At 37.5% G+C, this 18,854-nt stretch overlaps 1 long non-coding RNA gene across 2 annotated transcripts in view; it reads right to left on the minus strand.

Moving 5' to 3' along the window:
- Positions 1–944: 944 nt before the first annotated feature.
- The window catches only part of LOC130831327 (uncharacterized), a 142,681-nt gene continuing 124,771 nt past the window's right edge, over positions 945–18,854 (minus strand). For both annotated transcript variants that reach the window (XR_009048038.1, XR_009048034.1), the window contains one exon: positions 945–2,580. This is a non-coding gene — a long non-coding RNA (uncharacterized LOC130831327). The remainder of the gene's footprint in view (positions 2,581–18,854) is intronic.

The following is an 18,854-nucleotide window of genomic DNA, read 5'->3' on the forward strand; positions in this document are numbered from 1 at the left end:
CTAGTCTGTCATTAAGTTGTTTTGTGGCTTGCAGTAAGTTACAAACTTAGTCTCTTCCATTACCTTTAAAAATAGAAAAAGAAATAAAAGTGGCCAGAGTATTCCATTGACTGACTACTCAGCTCACTTGTGAAGATCATTTTAAGAGAAAAATGACACAAAATTTTAATAGTACTATAAGATATGACCGGGTGCTAAAAATTCAAATACAATTTCTCTTGTAATGTGAATCTTAAAATTGACTTTAGAAATCGAATCCACCCCTATCTCCTCATTTTAACAGTGAGCAATCAGGTCCGCAGACGTGAAATGACCAGCCCAGGCTCCTAAAGCTGGTTCACGTCGCACCACTCAGCCTTCTGATGCTGAAATCAGCATGCTTCTCTCCTGGTACTTCATTTGTAAACATCTCTATGGACCCTTATGAGATGAACTCCGGGTTATTAAAATAGCAGGCAGCATTCTGGGATGCGCACATGCCTGGAAAAGTGCTTTGTCTTTCACGGGAACTCCGCAAGCGAGGCGCAGTAAAGAAAAAGGGAAACTGTTCTAAAAGGTCAATTTGCGGCCCCAAGGGCCTGCTCAGATCACTGTCCAGCCCCTTTGGGATGCTCTTGCTCACACAGGAAGGGAACCACCAGTTTAACGTACTTAAAAATTAATATTAGAGAAAGTCTGGCAGATATGAAAAATACACAGTTTTAGGAGAAATAGGAGTAGAAATTATATTTTTATTTTTTAAAAAGTACAGTTATGGTATCAAATGTCTTAAGAGACACCATATATTTTCTTTTAATTTTAATTTTATTTATTTATTTATTATTTTTTGGGGGGTACACCAAGTTCAATCATCTGTTTTTATACACATATCCCCGTATTCCCTCCCTTCCTTGACTCCCCCCTCCAAGTCCCCCCCCCCCCCCGCCCCAGTCCTCTAAGGCATCTTCCATCCTCGACTTGGACTCCCTTTGTTATACAACAACTTCCCACTGACTACCTATTTTACAGTTGGTAGTATATATATGTCTGTGCTACTCTCTCGCTTCGAAGAGACACCATATATTTTTATTTCAATTTTCTACCCAAAAGACGATGAAGAAGTGAAAATCTGAGTCAATATGAGTTCTGCAGCATTTTGAGACTTTACTCCTGTACGACATGATTTCATTTCTATTTCTTTTTCCTCACGTCTGTTTCATTTTGAAAAGGAATCTTTCCAGTAGTGCACATAGGAAGTGGTCAGCTAATAAGAGATTAAAATCTAAAAAGGTAAGACGAATCTGACATTTTCCCCAACATTCCAAGTAGGCATGTTATAAGCTTTTCTTCCTTTCCATTGATTTCAACAACTGGGATTTTATTTTAAAAATGCAAAAAGAAATCAATCCCCAAATCACTTTAATTTCTGTATTAGAATTTACAAAACCTGGTGTTTAAAAAAGTAAGGAAATATTTGACAGCTCATCACGTATATGCATATATCACATATGTGTATATGAATACCAGTGTATGGACTGTCATTTCGCTTTTAATTTCTAACCTTCTAATAATGGTTACATCTTTTCTTACATGTGTCAAAGTGCTTTCATGTGCATTATCCATAATTTAGAGTCTTCTGTCAGCATTTCAGAGTCATTTTTCTCAGCCTCCAAACTGTCTTGTGAGTAATATGATTTTTGTCTATCCAACTCATCTGCTTTCTAAATTCTTTTGTGAGCATTCACTGGAAGTTAGGAAATATTATAGTATATGTGTTATGCCCTGTTTACCAACATTTTTATGCAAGCAACTTAATTAAAATGCTGGGCTATTGTGAAAAAGATGACACGGGTTGTTACTTTTTTTAAGGTGTTTAGTAGCTTAAAATAAATGGAAAATGTTGTATAGTAAAAAAGAATAAAGGAATCATTGATATTGCTTTTTGTATCATTGTAAGAAGTTTTTCAGGCAAAAATTGTCATGTTTTGTTTGAAACATAACTCAGCCCTTATGCAGATATGGGTCCTTAAATTTGCATTGCATGGTTAAAACATGCAGTTTTAGAACTCCTAATGAAAATATGCTACTTTTTTTTCCTTTTTGAAATTATATCCATTCTTTGCTCCCTGTCATTCCCACTTCCTCTGGTAATCATCTTCCATTGGAAAGTGTGGGTGTGAGGATGGGCACTTGATACACATTTTAGAAAATCCCGTGTTTTCTTAGCTCTGCTTTAGACCTGCAGTCTTTGGAGTAATTTTCAGTGGCCTCTGACTGGTGTAAAAGTTTGGTCTCCTGTTAAATTGCCACCTGTGCTAAGGAGAGCTAATCCATCAGGGTCGGGCAGCGCTGAGGAGGTGTCATGGTGCCTGGGGCAATCTCTCGAGTTTCAGTTGTAGCAGCTGCTGGGAGATGAGTTTGGGATGGTCCTTGTTACAGAAATTAGACAGATCAGGAAGTAAACAGAGGTGCCTTTCATCTGACCCAGCTCTCTGACAAGAAGGTGGGGCATGGGGGGGAATTCCTCTTCTAATTAGTTCACGGGTCAGTTCTCTGAGACTGATGTCAATGTCTGACACTCCTAATCTTTAGGGGAAATTTCTGAAAAAGAGAAAGGAAAAAAAAATTATTAGCCACTGAAACTGTCAAGTTTTTCCCTCTGAAAATGCCTTGCCCTCTGGTACTTGCAGTGCTATGTGTAATACTGGTGGGCCTTGCCCTTCCTCCATCTGGAGGAGCTGGAAGAGGAGCATTAAAACGCAGCTCTCCTGAGCTGAGAGCTTTCCTCGGAGTTTCGAGAGTGCCCCCTTTCTAACTCTGTGTATTTATTTTAGATTTTTATAATAAAATAAATGCCCCAAGTCATCAAGTGTATTTCATTGCACTTGATGACTTGGGGCAAGGTCTACCTGCTGTGTTCCTATTGGTCTCATCATCTTTTTGAGTTGACCTCTCAAAATTCTAGCCATGTCGAGCAGCTGCCTGAATGAAAACAGAAGTGGCATAGAATCAAGTGTCTGTTGCCAATTTGTGACTTCCAGGTTTAAGAAAAGATAGCTAGAGAAAAGAAACGAAATAAGGACTTGTTTGAGGTAAAATAATCATTCAAGGATCACTTCAGATAGAGAATCTCCAACGTCCAACTTGTTATTTACTCTAATGTCAAGTATATGTTTACTTCTATGTGACAGAGTGTCCTGTTTTTTCAGGACAGAGATTCACTAACTTTTTTAACAACACAAACAGTAAGCTTTCTTTTTGTTCCATTTATAAATTTAAAAATTTTGCTACTATATAGGACACATTTTTAAAGAAAATGTGAAAAGTTCAGATAAGCAGAGAAAAAAGACAAATTTTGGTATTCTGAAATATAGTTTTATAATCATTTTTCTAAAAAGATGTACATGTGTGTTTCCAAAATGGGATCATAAGTACACACTCTATTAAAACCACATTTTTACTTAGCAATAGAAAGAACATCTAAATGCTCAGTGATATCACACTATGTGGACGCCTGTGCCATAATATCGTGCACACTGTTTACTGGGCAGTTTCCTCAAGGGGGACAATAAGTTCATTTCTATACTTTGCTTTGACATAACTCAAAAAAAGTAGAGAAAAGACAATATTGATGATTGAAATTTCTTTCTTTTGATAATCTAATGTCTAAAATTTATACTTAATTCAAATATTTGTTTTATCCTACACTCTTTACAAATTAAAGATATGAAACTTTCTGATATTTCATATTGATGAGATTGATTAGAAAAGGAAAACACTCAACTAAGATAAATGTCTACTTCCAGTTTCAAAATGACCTCAAAGATGATGTTTCTGAATTAATATGATAGACGATCTCCTGCTAGAGATAACAGAATTGGTTACACATTTTGTTTCTATGAAAAGTACAATCTTTGAAAGTGAAATCTTACCCGTTAGCAAATTAGTTTTTGCAAATTAAAATAGAAATTGTAAATGCTAGAAAATATTCATTTCAAAAGACAAGTGGACAATTTCAGAAACTGTAGAATTTTATAGTCCAAAATCCCTTGAAAGGTTAAAGTCCTTCAAGAAATTGACCTGTGTGCTCTTTAAAGGTTCATTTATTTTCAGTTTTTACCTAAGTGACTTGCCAAACGAATGAAACTTCATTTGTTCCAGTTTGGAGAATTCAGTCAATTTCCAGGACCAGCTTTCTATCAGTAACTCTCACTCTCCCTTTGCCTGGCTCTTTCCCTAGGTATCCTCAAAAATTCAGGCATATTCATAGCATTTCAGGGAGATGCTCTAGTCTTTGACCTGTTTTCTGGGTAGTTAATGCCCTTGTCCCAGTGGGTCATGGCTGCCCCATTTTGTGTTCACGAGATGTGGCTGGCCCTCTTGGAATCCTGGTATTTCATACGCCACCTGATGTGAAGGTCATGGTTCCTCCCATGAAGTCTCATTCACTGAATCTTCTCCTCCCAGTCTCAGGCATCTTCAGATACCCTGCCTGTCTCAGTACATCCACACCTCATAACCAAATCATACTGAACTCTTGAATCTATCTCACCACCACTCCCAACACACACACACACAGATAAAGGGTGATCTGAGGTCTAGTTTGCTATTGTACTCTCTCCTCTCTGATGTTTTATAGCTTTTATTTGATGCTGAGTATAGGACTTCTCTGAGAGGACGGTAGACATCCCAGGAAAACCTTAGGAAGCTAGAAATAGGGTATATTTCTCTATATCCATCATCTTGCCTCTCTACTCTTGAGGTGACGCTCCATCTGATGTTAGGGTCCCATTTGATTAGGGCTCTTCCCCTGGACTTTTCCCCTCCAAATCCTTCTCCAAGTCTCTTGTAGCACTAGCAGTAATTTTGCCCTTCTTACGTGGAAGCAACTTGCCTTATTTCATGTCCCTCTTCCTCTAAATACCGTGGCTTAGAGTAAAACTGTATACTCATAACATCAAGCTTTTCATTTAAAAAAGATCTAGGGAAATTAGAACATTCTTTTCTCTTTGGAGAATTTTAGACTTCAAAGACTGAAATCTTATTGAAGATTTTGTATTTTTAGTTCTAAGCTCAAAGCCGATCATTAATGTTTTGTTTTAGGTGGTTCTTGGCCTCTGAATGAAGCAGTAAACTTCATTAATTCAGGCCCAAGATGTTCAACAGAAAATGCCAGCACAGTGCTCCCAGGCAAGCAAGACACCTCAGCAACACCAGCCTAGTGAAAGAACTAGGAATTCCTTCCAACACCACCGGGAGGCTCCTTGCCATTAACCCCAAATGCTAACATGGGAGGAGGACTATTTCAAGAGGGAACCAGGACTAATAAAGAGTTTGAAATTTGAATTGGCTTAGTAATACCTGTAACGCTCCTTAAGCCAGAGCCCACCCAAGACTGACAAGAGTAAGTTTCACTCCTCTTAAATGATTTCTTCTTCTCTTTCTCAATATGATATTTAAGTGTGAGGTGAAAAAGGAGACATTTCTACTTTTGCATAATACAGTCTGTGTAATAAAGTTGGCTGTAGGATCATATTTAATATATTTTAAAGGCTTAACACATTTTCACGCACAAGATATGTACTCACAGCTTATTACATTTATATTTATTGGGATAATTTTGGTATGATCTCTATCAAATATGTCATTAAACCATAATTTCAATCCCTTAAGCCTTTTTGCATCATGATTTTTCAGGAGATTACAATATTATACGTGCATCATAATTATTTCTACAATGCATTTTCATTTAGGATATCATGGATATTTTTCTCTGTCAATAAACTCTTAATGATATGATGATTTGTAATGGCTGGAATGAATACACGCTTATTTAGCATTAGTGCTGTAGAGATAGCTGTCTCCTAGTGTATGAAATGGGAACCTCTATGTTTTAGGTGAGTTACTTAAATTCCCAGCTACAGACTATGCACACACATGCACAGATACGCACAGAGATTCATACAGACACACACACAAAAGCAAAGATGCACACATACACGATCACAAAAAACAGGAGTAAAGAACCTGCATTTTTCAGTGGTTTTCTCTTGGTAGAAGAAACCCTTTTGTTTGTTTGTTTTTCTTTTACTTACTTATATTTGGCATTTCTTTGAAAGTTCAAGTGTGGGGCATGGTACAAAAGTGTTGTATCTTCAGTACATTACTAATGCACATTTTAAAGTAGCTAATGGCATAATATCACCTTTTTTATTTTAATTTCCATCAGTTTAATGGAAATAATTGATAGGATCAGCTAGAGAAAGTAGGTAATTACATAATGGGGTAGATTATCCTTCTTACATTATATTTGTGTAAAGCTGGGCTAAGAGAGTGTAGGGGACAAAAAAGAAAACATGACAATCTTTTAATGAAAACTGATCACTCAACAAAATCCCATTTGTTGTAAGATGACATTACATTATTCCTCCTGTAAGCCCTTGGATATTTGTTCAGTCTGTTTTTAGAAGGTAATCAGTCTATCTATAAAAAATGAGCCCTCACTCTATCATAAATATATTCCAAAAATATTTCCCAATAGGGAAAGACAAAACATTCGATCTTGGGGGAGGAAATATCCTCTGTATGTATATACAGTTTAACACCCAATCCAAACTATATCGCTATTTCCCTGCAATGGCTGAAGTGAGATTTGGTGTCAGTATTATCAGAATTTAATAATGAATGAATATTGTTATTTTATTCCTGGAAAGATTATGCATTCACTTTAACAGAGAAACATTTATTCTCTTTCATTATGGCGGTACTCATCAATTTTTCATTTCTCTCATAAGTGCTCGTGATAAGGATAATGAAGTTGAGATAGGCAATTCATCAGTTTCTGATAAAGATTCGTTGAGGGCTTCTATTATTCTAGAAACTCACCCTCATTTATCCAGTGCAACACTAATGTTAATCCCTTTCTTTGCCTTAAATTTTTCTTCCTCTTTTAGAGATTGATAAATGAGATAATGTACCTGAAAGTGCTTTGTAAACTCTGAAGTGCTACATAAATGTAAGGTATTATTATTTCAAATTATGATGTATGCTTGGCATTTAGAATGGTGCTTTTTGTTTAATAATGATGTCTAGTTCTTCTCGATTGCTTGGAGGATCAGCAGCAATGGCTCATTGATTGCTAAATTAATGCTTGAGTCTTTCTGTTGTACAGGTTTCTGAGATGATCATTATTCCTATCTTGAGGAATTCACGTGATGCCGAAAGGATAGAAACAAGGCCTTTTAACATTTCATGACTCTACTCCGCCAGATTAAAGGGCACTACTTTTAGATGCACTTCTGTACTGCTTGTTTTCTATTCCTGTTTTAATCCTTTTGGCCCTGATGGACACTGAAATGCTCTATACAGTCTCCTCACTAAAGGAAACTTTGAGTATCTTGCTGTTCATTTTATCTGTTGTTTTTTTTTCAATCAAAACACATTTTAGTATGAGAAGTAAATAGAATCTAGAATCTTCTCCTGGACTCTTCCCCATGTTCTAAAATGTCCTTCTCTTTGATGCCCTTAAATATTATAAATTAATCTCTATTTTAAAAATCTTCAGTAGGATCCCATGGAGTTGCCTCTAAACCAAATCATCTCTAATCTCAATTTTTACAGTGTGGATTACCCATTCTCAGTAAAAGTCATTCTCAGCCAGGCTATTATAATCCACAAGTGTGTTCTCAGCCCTTGACAAACGTTTGAAATGTGAAATGATTTTGGAGGGGATACTTAAACTGAGTATGTATTGCGTTAGAATAATGTGTTTCACACAGAACACCAAACATAATGGATCCTGTGAAATGAAGAACAGCAGAATTCAATCTGTTGTCTGTTGTAAACAAGAGTTAAGAGATTTCGTTTTAGTCTAAAGGAATGCAGGTAGCAAGGTAAGAGCTTGGTGTTTACTAGAAATTGTTTACATATTCCTTGTGAGTATAACAAAGTAAGTTCAAGGCAGAAATTCTTCTACGCAAAACCAATGTGGTTCTGACAGAGTGAATAATTAACTATAGACCTTAAGACACTCATACCAGAGTATGATTGTGCTGTAGTTTTTGCTTATTGTGTGTTGTTTTGAAACTTTACATTACTTCAGCTCTGCTAACTAATATTCCAGTACTTGAAGTATACCATAAATTCTAAAAGGCTGAGAACTACTGCTCTGCAAGGTTAGCAAATCTCAATCCCATCCAACAAGAAAACAGTTAGTAAAGAAAAAAGATCCTGTTATGTAATTGTCTTATTTAATAGCCTAAGTAAAGCCTTCTAATAAAATGTCACTTATAATTGGTTTTAGTCAGTGTTGTATGACATATTTCCTACAAGTAATTTATTCGAAAGTAGAAAGTCAAAGCCAGCACGACCCACTAGCTTTTGAAAAAGTTTATTTTCCTTGTGTGTTTAAACACCTGTCAAAGAACATTCGATTCATTCTGAGACACTGTAAAGTTGGGCACATTTTATATTTTCTTGCTACATGTATTTCGGAGAGGAGAAATGAAGCCTTTTATTTTTGTGAAAAAGAAAACTAGTTTATCTTCTGAATGATGGAGCTGTGGGGACACAAATAGTTTGAGATGTGAGGAAAGAAGAAACTGTGTGGGACCATTGCTGAAAGGTCCCACTGGGACTGAAGGAAAACCGTCAGGATCTTGGCTCAGATTGCAGAGCCACGTTGAGGGTTCCAGTGAAATTGCAGACCACAAATATTGCCTATTCATATTGATTTCAATGTGGTGTTTTGGGCTGTCGGGTGCCAATAAGTAACTGATACAAAAACAAGGAGCGCCACAGAGAATACAGGATAGTGATAAGGAAGCCAAATAGATGGCAACACCTCTTTCAAACCCTTGCTGCAAAAAACATCCATTCAATGTATCAACCAGATTAATTGAAGCCCATGCACTTCTGCTTCAACCAGCTCAGTTCTAGGCTTACCTCACATTTTTTGTATGTATACCTGTTTATGTCAGTGGCTTTTATTATTGTAATTATGTACTTTAATCATCACATAATTAGAAGACTCATGAGTACAAAAAGAGATAAACCATATGCTAAAATGTTTCTTCGGAAACACATTATACCTTTTCTTTGAACAGTATAGAAAATTAGTCCTTAGTTTTTTCACTGTCATAGATGAGGAAATTTAATAAGAATCTAGCATTTGGTTTTGAAATTAATGCACAAGTTCATGGTTTACCTTAGTAAACTTGAAAAAATTGCATTACGTGGTTCATCCCAGAAAATAACAGGAAACTCAAGTAAATGGACCCAAACACAAATAATTGACCTAACGTTGAAACAATTGCAGAATAATCACTGCAGAATTATTTTTATATTTATGTGTTAAATTTTAAAAAGTATTTAAAGGATATGTGATTTAATTTTGTGCCCACTTTAAAAGAACTTTTTCAAGCTGCTAGTCAACGATTCCTTCCAAATTAACTGGGTAAGAGAGCTTCTACCTATGCATGTACGTAGAAACACACAGCCGCGAGTCACCCATTCTGAACACTTGTAATGCCATAGCTATCCTGTGTTTGTCTCTAGGAAGAATGGGGCTTTGTGACATATTTTAACCTAAGACTTTGTTTTCTATTTAAACACTTATGGGGGTTATTTCCAAGAAATAAACAAAAATAAACCAAATTATTACAAAAGATCTTCCAGATTTTGACCAAATTTAGTTTTTTTTTTTTTTGGTAAATGCGTGTGTTTGTTTATTCAAAAGCTTTATTCAGGTAGAAATCACAAGCCAAAAAAATGGAACCATTATGAGTATACAATTGAATGATTCCTGGTGAACTTAGAGAGTTGTGCAACCATTACCACATGTAGTTTTAGAACATTTTTATCACCTCAAAAATTTCCTCACACCCTTTTGCAGTCAATCTTGCACCGCACTTCCAGCCCCAGGCGCCTCTGAACTGCCTTCTGTCATGATAAATTTGAGTTTTCTGACCATATCATATAAATGGAAAAACATAATATGTGCTCTTTTGCATCAACTTGGGGAAATGTTTTTGAGGTTCATCCATGTTTAGTGTGTAATAAAAATTGTGATATATTGAGTTCAAATTTTCATCCAGTTCAAAATGCTTTCTAGTTTCCCTTGTCTTTTCTTCTTTGAGGTATGAATTATTTAGAAATATATTGTCTAACTTCCAAATATTTAAGGATTTCCCAAATTTTTTTCTGTTGCCCATTTCTAATTTTATTTCACTGTGGTTGGAGAACATACTTTGAATAATTTCAGTCCATTCTGAGTTACCCGAGAGTTGTTTTATAACCTAGCATTCACTCTAGCTTAGAGACTAGTCTGTATGTGTTTTTTTTTAAAAAAAAAATGGCATTTTGATGTTCCTGGATCGTCTGTTCTATAAATTTCAGTTAGGTCATGATCGTGACAGTGTTGTTCACGTGTACTATTTTCTGTCTAGTTCTATCAAATACTGAGAGTAGGAAACTGAACTCTGATTCTAATGATTGAATTGTCTATTTCACCTTTCATTTTCTTCATTTATTTTGGATGCTCTTCTCTTGGGTGTATATACTTTCATAATTATTATATCTTCCTGACATATTAACCCTTTTATCACTATAAAATGTACCTACTTGTAGTAATACTTTTTCTTGCCTTAGAGCCTATTTTTTTTCTGGTATTAACATAGATACTCCAGGTTTCTTATAGCTACTGTTGGCATAATATGTATTTTTCTATCATTTACATTTGACCTATGTGTCTCTGGTTCTAATGTGTTTCTCTTGGAGACATTTGGATCTTCATTTTTTTTTATCCAGTCTTTTTATCCAGTGCGTTTCGATTAGAGTGCTTTTTTGATTCACATTGAATGTGATTATTGATGAGTATGGAGTTGTCTTCTGATTTCCCATTTATTTTCTATATGTCTAATTTTTCTTCCTCTTTTACTGCTTTCATTTATGTTAAAATATATTTTTTGTGTAAAATTTTAGTTTCCTTTTGATTTTTTATGTTACCTTTATAGTGTTTGTTCTAGGAATTATAATATGCATCTTAACTTCTCACAATCTATATTAGATTAAAGTGACCTATTTCCAGTAAAATATAGCAACTTTGCTCCAGTATAGCTCCTTTTCCTTTTCATTCTTTACAGCTCTGATTGTCATATATATTACATGTGTATATGTTATAAAGCCATGGATATGGTGCTATAATTATTGCTTATAACTTTGAAAGAAATTTTTAAGTGAAAAAGACAGTCATATACTCTTCTATATTTATCCCATAGCTTCCATTTATAGCGCTCTTTATTTCTTCTTGATTTGAGTTACCAGTTGGTATGATTCTTTCAGTCTATAGGACTTTAGTATTTCACCTAAAACTGTTCTGCTAGCAATCAGTTCTCTCAGCCATAATTTATTTAAGAATGCCTTTATTCTTCCTTCATTTTTGAAGAACAGAATGTTGAACATAGAATTTTTGAGTGACAGGTTTGTTTTGTTTTGCTTTGCTTTCAGGACTTTAGTTTTGCCATTCCACTACCTGTAGGCCTCCACTGTTTTTGATAAAAAGCCAACTTTTAATTCTATTGTTGTTCTTGTGCACACAAGTCAGTTTTCTCTTGATGTTCTTAAGATTTTCTCTTTGTCTTTCAACAACTTAGCCATGATGTGGTAGACGTGAGTCTCTTTGTGTTTATCTTGGTTTATTGAGCTTCTTGAATCTGTGTAGTAATTTCTTTCATCCAATTTTGGAAATTATAGGCATTTATTCCTTAAATATTTTCCTGCCCCTTGGTCTCTACCCTCTCTTTCTGGGGCTCCCATTGTACCCGTATGTTAGTAGGCTTGCAGTTGTCCTATAAATCTCTGATTCTCTGTTCATTTTTATTAAACAGTTTTCCTCTGATTTTCAATTTGGATGATTTCTAAGTTTCTATCTTTCAGCTCACGGATTCTCGCTTCTGCTGTCTGTTATCTGCTGTTTAGTTCATGTAGTAAAATTTTCCTTTTAGTTTTTGTACTTTTCAACTTCAGAATTTCCACCTGATTCTTTATATACTTTTCATTTTTATTATGATCTCTATTTGTTGATTTGACATTGTCCTATTTTCCTTTAATTCTTTGAACACGCATATATATACCATAGCTATTTTGACAACTTTGTCTGCTAAAAGCAACATTTTTACTCACTCATGGACAGTTTCTATTACTTTTTATCCCCCTGTGTATTACTTACACTTTCCTGTTGTTTGCATACCCTATGATTTTTGACTGAAAATATTGAAATTTTAGATAACTTATTGTAGAAACTCTGGATTCAGATTATTTCCCCCTGTGTGTTATTGTTTCTGCTTTGCTTTGTTTTTTAGAAACTTGCCAGGACTATATCTGTGTCATTGTTCTTTCCTTACAGTGTGTGACCACTGGGTCTCTGTTCAGTTCTTTTTTTTTTGAATACTATTATTTTTATTTTATAGCCTCACATTGTAACTATTATACTAATATCTCCACAGTTTGGCGGTGAGCCACATTTGGCCAGATTTTGTGCTCAAACACTTCATTCCAGGAAGGCTTCCACCTTCTCCTGACAGGTCTGCATGTGGTTCGAGTCATGCATTTAAACGATACACAGCCTCCTAGTCAGCCAGGCATGTGTATAGAGCTTACTTAGTTCCTCTGCGGCTCTCTTACATCCAAGATCTCCTGGCCAAATGGCTAGTCCACCATTCTGCTGCTCACCCAAAGCAGGACTCCGCCTTCTTGTTTCCCCCTTTTGCTTTCTACCGAGTTTGCTGCTTTTATTAACAACGCCCTGGGCATAGGATTTTTGCCCTGTGCCAAATCAAATTAGCCTTTTCTAGCAACAGAGCTGCGCATTTTTACCGCCAGCCCTGCCTTAATAGCACTATTACCTCAACTGAACTGGAGGAAGGGGAAAATGGAAAATTTCCAGGCAAAAATTCCCATTTAAGAACAGACTTCACTGTTACCTAGAGATCAAGGGTTTTTCATGAATAAATGCTTCACTATTTGCTGTTTACTTTTGGTCATTTTCCAGAGCTGTGAAGTAATCGTTTTTGACAATTTTTCCCAACTTCAGAGTTGTTTCGGGAGGAGGGCAATTGCTGATGTCTCCTCACACTAGAAGTCCGCAGCCTTGTCCACATCTGAAGAAATGCTGACCTGGAACTTTCTATATATGGGACATTACTTCTGTAATGCTTCTCTAGTGGTCCTGCTGCTCCTACTTGCTAGTTACAGCATTCAGTGTGAAGCCCATCCCACATCTGACTGTATGCCCTCGCCTCTCTCTGCTTGCTATCAAATGTTAAACATGTCACATTTTGCCTGACCAAAAACCAAGGGATAATTTGAGTGATAGCCTTCCAGAACTGCAAAGAATATAAAATAGATTCTCTATGCATCACTGTAGAGTTGCAGTCATCTGGACTCTATAGATAAGTAAGTCATATCACAATTAATTAAAAAACAGCTTCTTACTCCTTTAGTATTGTTGTGATCTCTGGGGGGAAAATCCTGGGCCATCACTGTTTGTCCAACAATGACAAGAAAAGAACATGGATTGCAATGACTTCTGAACACCCTTATCACACCTGAAACCCATCATTCAAAACTCCTGTAGTGTTCCTGTTATAAAAATATTTCAGCGATTGACAGCAATGGATCTCCTCTTGGACAAATAGCAAGTGATTAGGACTATTATTTCAGAACCTATAAGATATGTGAGGAGGGAGATACCGCAAACACAAAGTTCTGGGCCCAATCTCTCAGTAGTCCCGTTAGAGTTAAATAGGCTTGTGCTTTTAAGAGATGCTGTGAATAGACAGAGAAGATCGACTGAGTATTGTGAAATAAATGGGTCATAAGGGAAGAGATTGTTGCACAGGACACATCACCTTTTGGCCTTATGGTAATTAGGGGTTGTGCTGGTGAGAACCAGAGACCTCTCAGTAAAAGGACTGACTGTAAGGGAACTGGTGTTTCCTGAATTCCTTTAAGACAGAGGAGAAGGAAGTTTATGTGAAGAAACAGAAGGATAGAGGTGCTTGCTGACAGATGGAGGCTCCAGAGGACATTGTCAGACATGATAGAGCAAGGGAAGTTGGCAGAAAAATCAGACGAGGGGTGAGAATTCTGCAAACAAAAATATAACCTGAGGGCCTGACATTTGGGAATGAGAGTAAGAAAAAATTTTCTCCTGTCCAAAACAGGGACACATAATCACAAGGGGAAAAAAAAAAAAAAGCTGCTGTGTTTTCTTAAATACTAAGTGTAACCTTTAAATGAATCAGCAGATGACTACAAATCAGTAATTAACCTTGTCATCATTAGCAATATCATCATATTCTTCTTATATTAAGTGAATCGTTATTTGGGAGTATTAAAATACCCAGTGCGACTAACAAAGTTTACGTTCACGTTTCAACGTACGTTGTTAGTGTGGAAGTCCAAATGTATACCTGGAGAGGCTTGCTTCTCAGGTGATGCCTCCCTCCCACCTGTCTAACAATTCATTGTAGCCCTGGGGTATTTTTGGAGGCAACTATTTGTACTAAAAGGGAACTAATGAATAGTGCAAATGCCACTAAAAAAATTAGCCTGCCTTATCAGAAGGCACAGATGTTAACTTATCCGATGCAAGGAAAGGAAACTCTTACTAATTGGATCCTATTCTCCCTCTGTCAGTTTCATTTAAGGAGACATTTAAACAGTACACAGCTGGAATTTGGAAGTTCTCCTTAAACAAGACTCCATAAAACCAAGCTAGTTTAGAGTACTTCTATGTCTACGTTCTGTTTCTTTTTTTTTCTAGCTTGGTTTGCCTATTGACATGAAGATGCTAGCATTGGAGTATTTTATGAAGGAAATAGGAAAGTTTCCAAAAGATATGACGGTTTAGGGAGTTGACATTAAGAATAAAAGTTGTTAAGGTTTCCAGTCTCAAACAGACTCAACCAGGCAAGGAATATTCCCAACCCAATCTCACTTTGCAACTGAGTGTAAAAGAACCATGAGAGTTTAGAGTTGAAAGTGACTTTAGATTTTACGTAGTGAGACTCACTCATTTTGCAAGCTAGAAAAATCAGCGCTCAGAGAGGTGAAATGGTCTGACAAAAATCATAAAGTGATATTCATGAAAGGCCCTCCCTAAAAGCAAGCTTTCTTTCATCTGAGGTTAGTCCTGTTATAACATATCATCTTGCCTCCCTCTCAACTCACACGAGATTAAGATGTAGTCATCTTTTTGTTTGTTCCATTCTTTATCAGTTCCCAGGGAAACAGAATCTGTGGTTTCTCTTTTTCTACATGTTGGATACTATCTGAAAGTATCAAACCTCCACAAGGCTTAACATTGACTTTTAAATAAAAGCATTATAAAACTGTGCATGGGATTCACATACATTGTGTGTACTTCTCTATCCCTATACTGGTATGGAAGGTGGAAAAAATAAAATAAACGAGCCAAGTTTTTCCAGGTGAAAATAAATTGTTAGAATTCTTTCCCCATTGAGTCACAGGCAGATTGCTCTACGTGACTCTGCTCCACTGTTTCCTTAAATCAAATAATTTAAGGTCACCCCGGCCGTCAAAGTTTATCGTGTCGTCATTATGCCACATATCATACTGATCTATTCAATGACTCAGCTAAGTATGACAGGCCATTTTCAAAAGTATTTTGTGGTCCCTACAATTTATTTCACATTTTCTTCGAAAAACTTTGATTTTCCTGACCTGGCCACACATATAGAATATACATTTCATGAGAGGATTTAACTTCAGTGCCTAGAAGAGTATCAGACACATACGTTGCTCTTTCTTTGGATTCATGTTCTCATTTTCATGTTTACTCACTGGTTTTAAAACATGGTATTTACCTTGTGTGGGGTTCATGTATTCATATTTTGGACAATAACCCTAATCTGTTTATTCTTATTTAATTATTTTCAAGTTTAAAAAAGTATTTTGGAGTGAAACTAAAACTTCATTGATAAAGAGTATGCTAGGAAGAAATTTGAAATAAAAAGACAATACTTCTAGTTTAAAAAACATTTACTCCACCAATAAAGAGCATTGAGACCTTTACTCCCATTACCTTTAGGAGCTAGTGATTCAATAAATACTGAATAGCTAGAACTCTGTCAGCATCCTCAGAAGTTACAGTCCTCTTTTATAACCTCAGAGATGAGCCACAGGCCAGTAACATAGATAACTACCCTCCCACATCTCAGATACCTAAATGTGTACCTGGCCCAGCAGGTGGACAAATAAAATTCGGGAAATGAAAAAGCAGGCTCTTGGGATCTGTTATGGTCCTGAGAACAGTGGCCACTGGGGTCGACGGCTTCTGAATCACATGTGGAGAAATTAGCTTTACTGGCCAGCATTTGGAATAGAAGCTTAAATAGAAGCTTAAAGCAGTCCTGTGTAGCAGGCAGTATACGCCTCTGGTTAGAGAAAAGCTATAAAATGAGTTGTTAACTGGAATGCTCTCTGAACTGCACTGTGTATGGTTTTTAAGCAATTTGGGGAGCCTGGTGTCTTCATAGCCACATGGGCCTTGGAGTCAGCCAGCATGGGGTGAGCCCGTTTCTTGACTCACGGGAGCCCAGCGGGTGCATGGCCTCATGAACACTGCCTGGGCCGCTGGAGTAGACGGGCCCCAGGGTGAGGTGTTGCGGGGAGGACCTAGAGCAGGGAGTCACCAGGGTGAACAGGTTTCTTCATTCATGGGAAGCTGTTGGGGGCCTGATAGCACAAAAGTCCTGCTGTGGAAGCCACCTGGGACTGTGGGAGGCGCCTAGGTCACTGGAAGGCAGGTTTGAGGTGAGCTGGGTCTGGGTTCACAGAAGCCCACTGGGAACTTGTTGCCAAGAATATGCGTTTAGGGCCACTGGAGCTGGCAGGTGCCAAGGTGAGGAGGGTGGGGATGCTGGGTCCAGGGGAGCCTGCGAGGAGCCACAGAAGGCTCTGGGGTCAGCCTGGTGCTGGGTCAGGCAGGCGCTGGGGTCCCTGGTGGAGTCCAGTGCTCACTTTACTCTCCTTCCCCCGTGCGGAGGATGTCTGTCTCCAGGCTGGGCTGTCTGGGATTGGGGCTTGGGTGAATCTGTCTTTCCTACCCTTCTCAGTGCACCCTTTCTTATTTCTGTGCTTCACCCAGATGCTATAATCCTTCACCGGGAATTCTTGACTCTTGTGAGGGTATTTTGGTGTGTGGATAGTTGCTCAAGTTGATGGTGTTTTTGCAGGGGGGAGCAGAAGTTCCTATGCTGCCACTCTGCTGACATCACTCCTCAGCTTTTTCTTGTTACGCTATTAGATTGATGTACTAATATTTCTGGAGTGTTACTTCTATATAATAATATTTCTAAGGAATAACATTATCTACATAATATAATCTAAATAATATTATCTAAATAATATTTCAAAGTTCTAATTACTTCCTTTATCCTGTAGATGTTTTTGAAAGTGTGGTTCTCCTCTACCAGAAAATCTGCTGGGAATTCTGAATCACGTTTCTGTATCCCCTGTAGCTCTCCTGGCAGGCAAAGAGGCAGGAGGCCCAGGTTGTAGAGCAGACTGGATAACGCCTCTGTCAGTGAACACAAAGGCATCCCTCCTTCAGTATGCAGAAGGATGGAGTGAGTCAGAATAGAGCAGCTAGTTTCTGTTAAATCACATTTAAAACCAGTATGTATGCAATTCAAGTAAATACTGTGACTTTACATACAATTAAAAAGAAGGAAAGAAAGAAAGAAAGAAAGAGAGAGAAAGAAAGAAAGAAAGAAAGAGAGAGAAAGAAAGAAAGAAAGAAAGCTGAGTTCCCAGGAAAGAATTTATATTGAACAATAATCATTAGAGCCTCCAAGTTGCCCATGCAAGGGGGCCAGGTAGGGGAGGGGGAAGGAGACAGGAGGAGGTGGGTTTGGGGAAGCTCCGTGTTCCCCAAATGAGGTCTCCACATAGGACTGCTTGGGCGGATCAGAGATGGAATCACTGAAGCGAATGGTCTATCTTATAAATTAGACTTCAACTACTGTAAAAGCTGCATAAGTGAGGGACCAATTGTTTTGGTAGCCTGTCGGAAATAATTTCAAACCTGACGAGACACAGAGCTGCGTGGTGTGATCTCCTAGCCTTCAGCTCTCACGCTGGGAGAGAAGCAGAGCGGCACAGGAGAAAAATCCTCACCATGGAAGCACCGCGGTCAGACCCTAATGCCCAGCCCTGCCACTGGCTTCACTCACCACCTCCCTCCCTCTCCCTTGCACCCCTCCACCCTCTCCTCACCACCCTCCCTCGGTGGGTATAGAATTCAGTCTTTTATGGAATCAGAATGAGTTGATATAAGCAATAGCAACAAAAACAACATCAAAAGAAATTACACCACCATCAAACTCTCTCATAACATCATTAGTGACCTAAATTAAAGCAAGATAATTGCCCCAGCAGACAACAAACAACCATGGAGAATACTAATAACGCTGAAAGCACATTCCAGCACTCTGCCAGCAGCCAAGCTTCACAACCGGCCCTGCCATTTGCGTACAGATGGACTGACAAAGCTTTTTCTCAAGTTTGGAAAAATGAAATAAAACCAGTGAAACTCACCTGGATGCTTTTTGCTTGTTGTTTTCAGGATCCTTCTTGCGAGAGGAATAAAAGCAGGAATGGGACCCTGAAAGCTCTGCTGAATTTTAAGTAAGTCGTTGTCAGACAAAGTCTGAGACATGCTAAATGAGCCATGGCTTTTATAAGAGAGCAAAAAGAATGTGATTTCTGACATATAGGTCAATGGCATATTGGCTGCGATTCACTTAATTTTCTGTAATAAAGTGGGTAAGTGATTTCACCTCAATTTTTTT

Source organism: Hippopotamus amphibius, chromosome 11, assembly GCF_030028045.1.
Source record: "Hippopotamus amphibius kiboko isolate mHipAmp2 chromosome 11, mHipAmp2.hap2, whole genome shotgun sequence".
In the NCBI taxonomy this organism is placed as follows: domain Eukaryota; kingdom Metazoa; phylum Chordata; class Mammalia; order Artiodactyla; family Hippopotamidae; genus Hippopotamus; species Hippopotamus amphibius.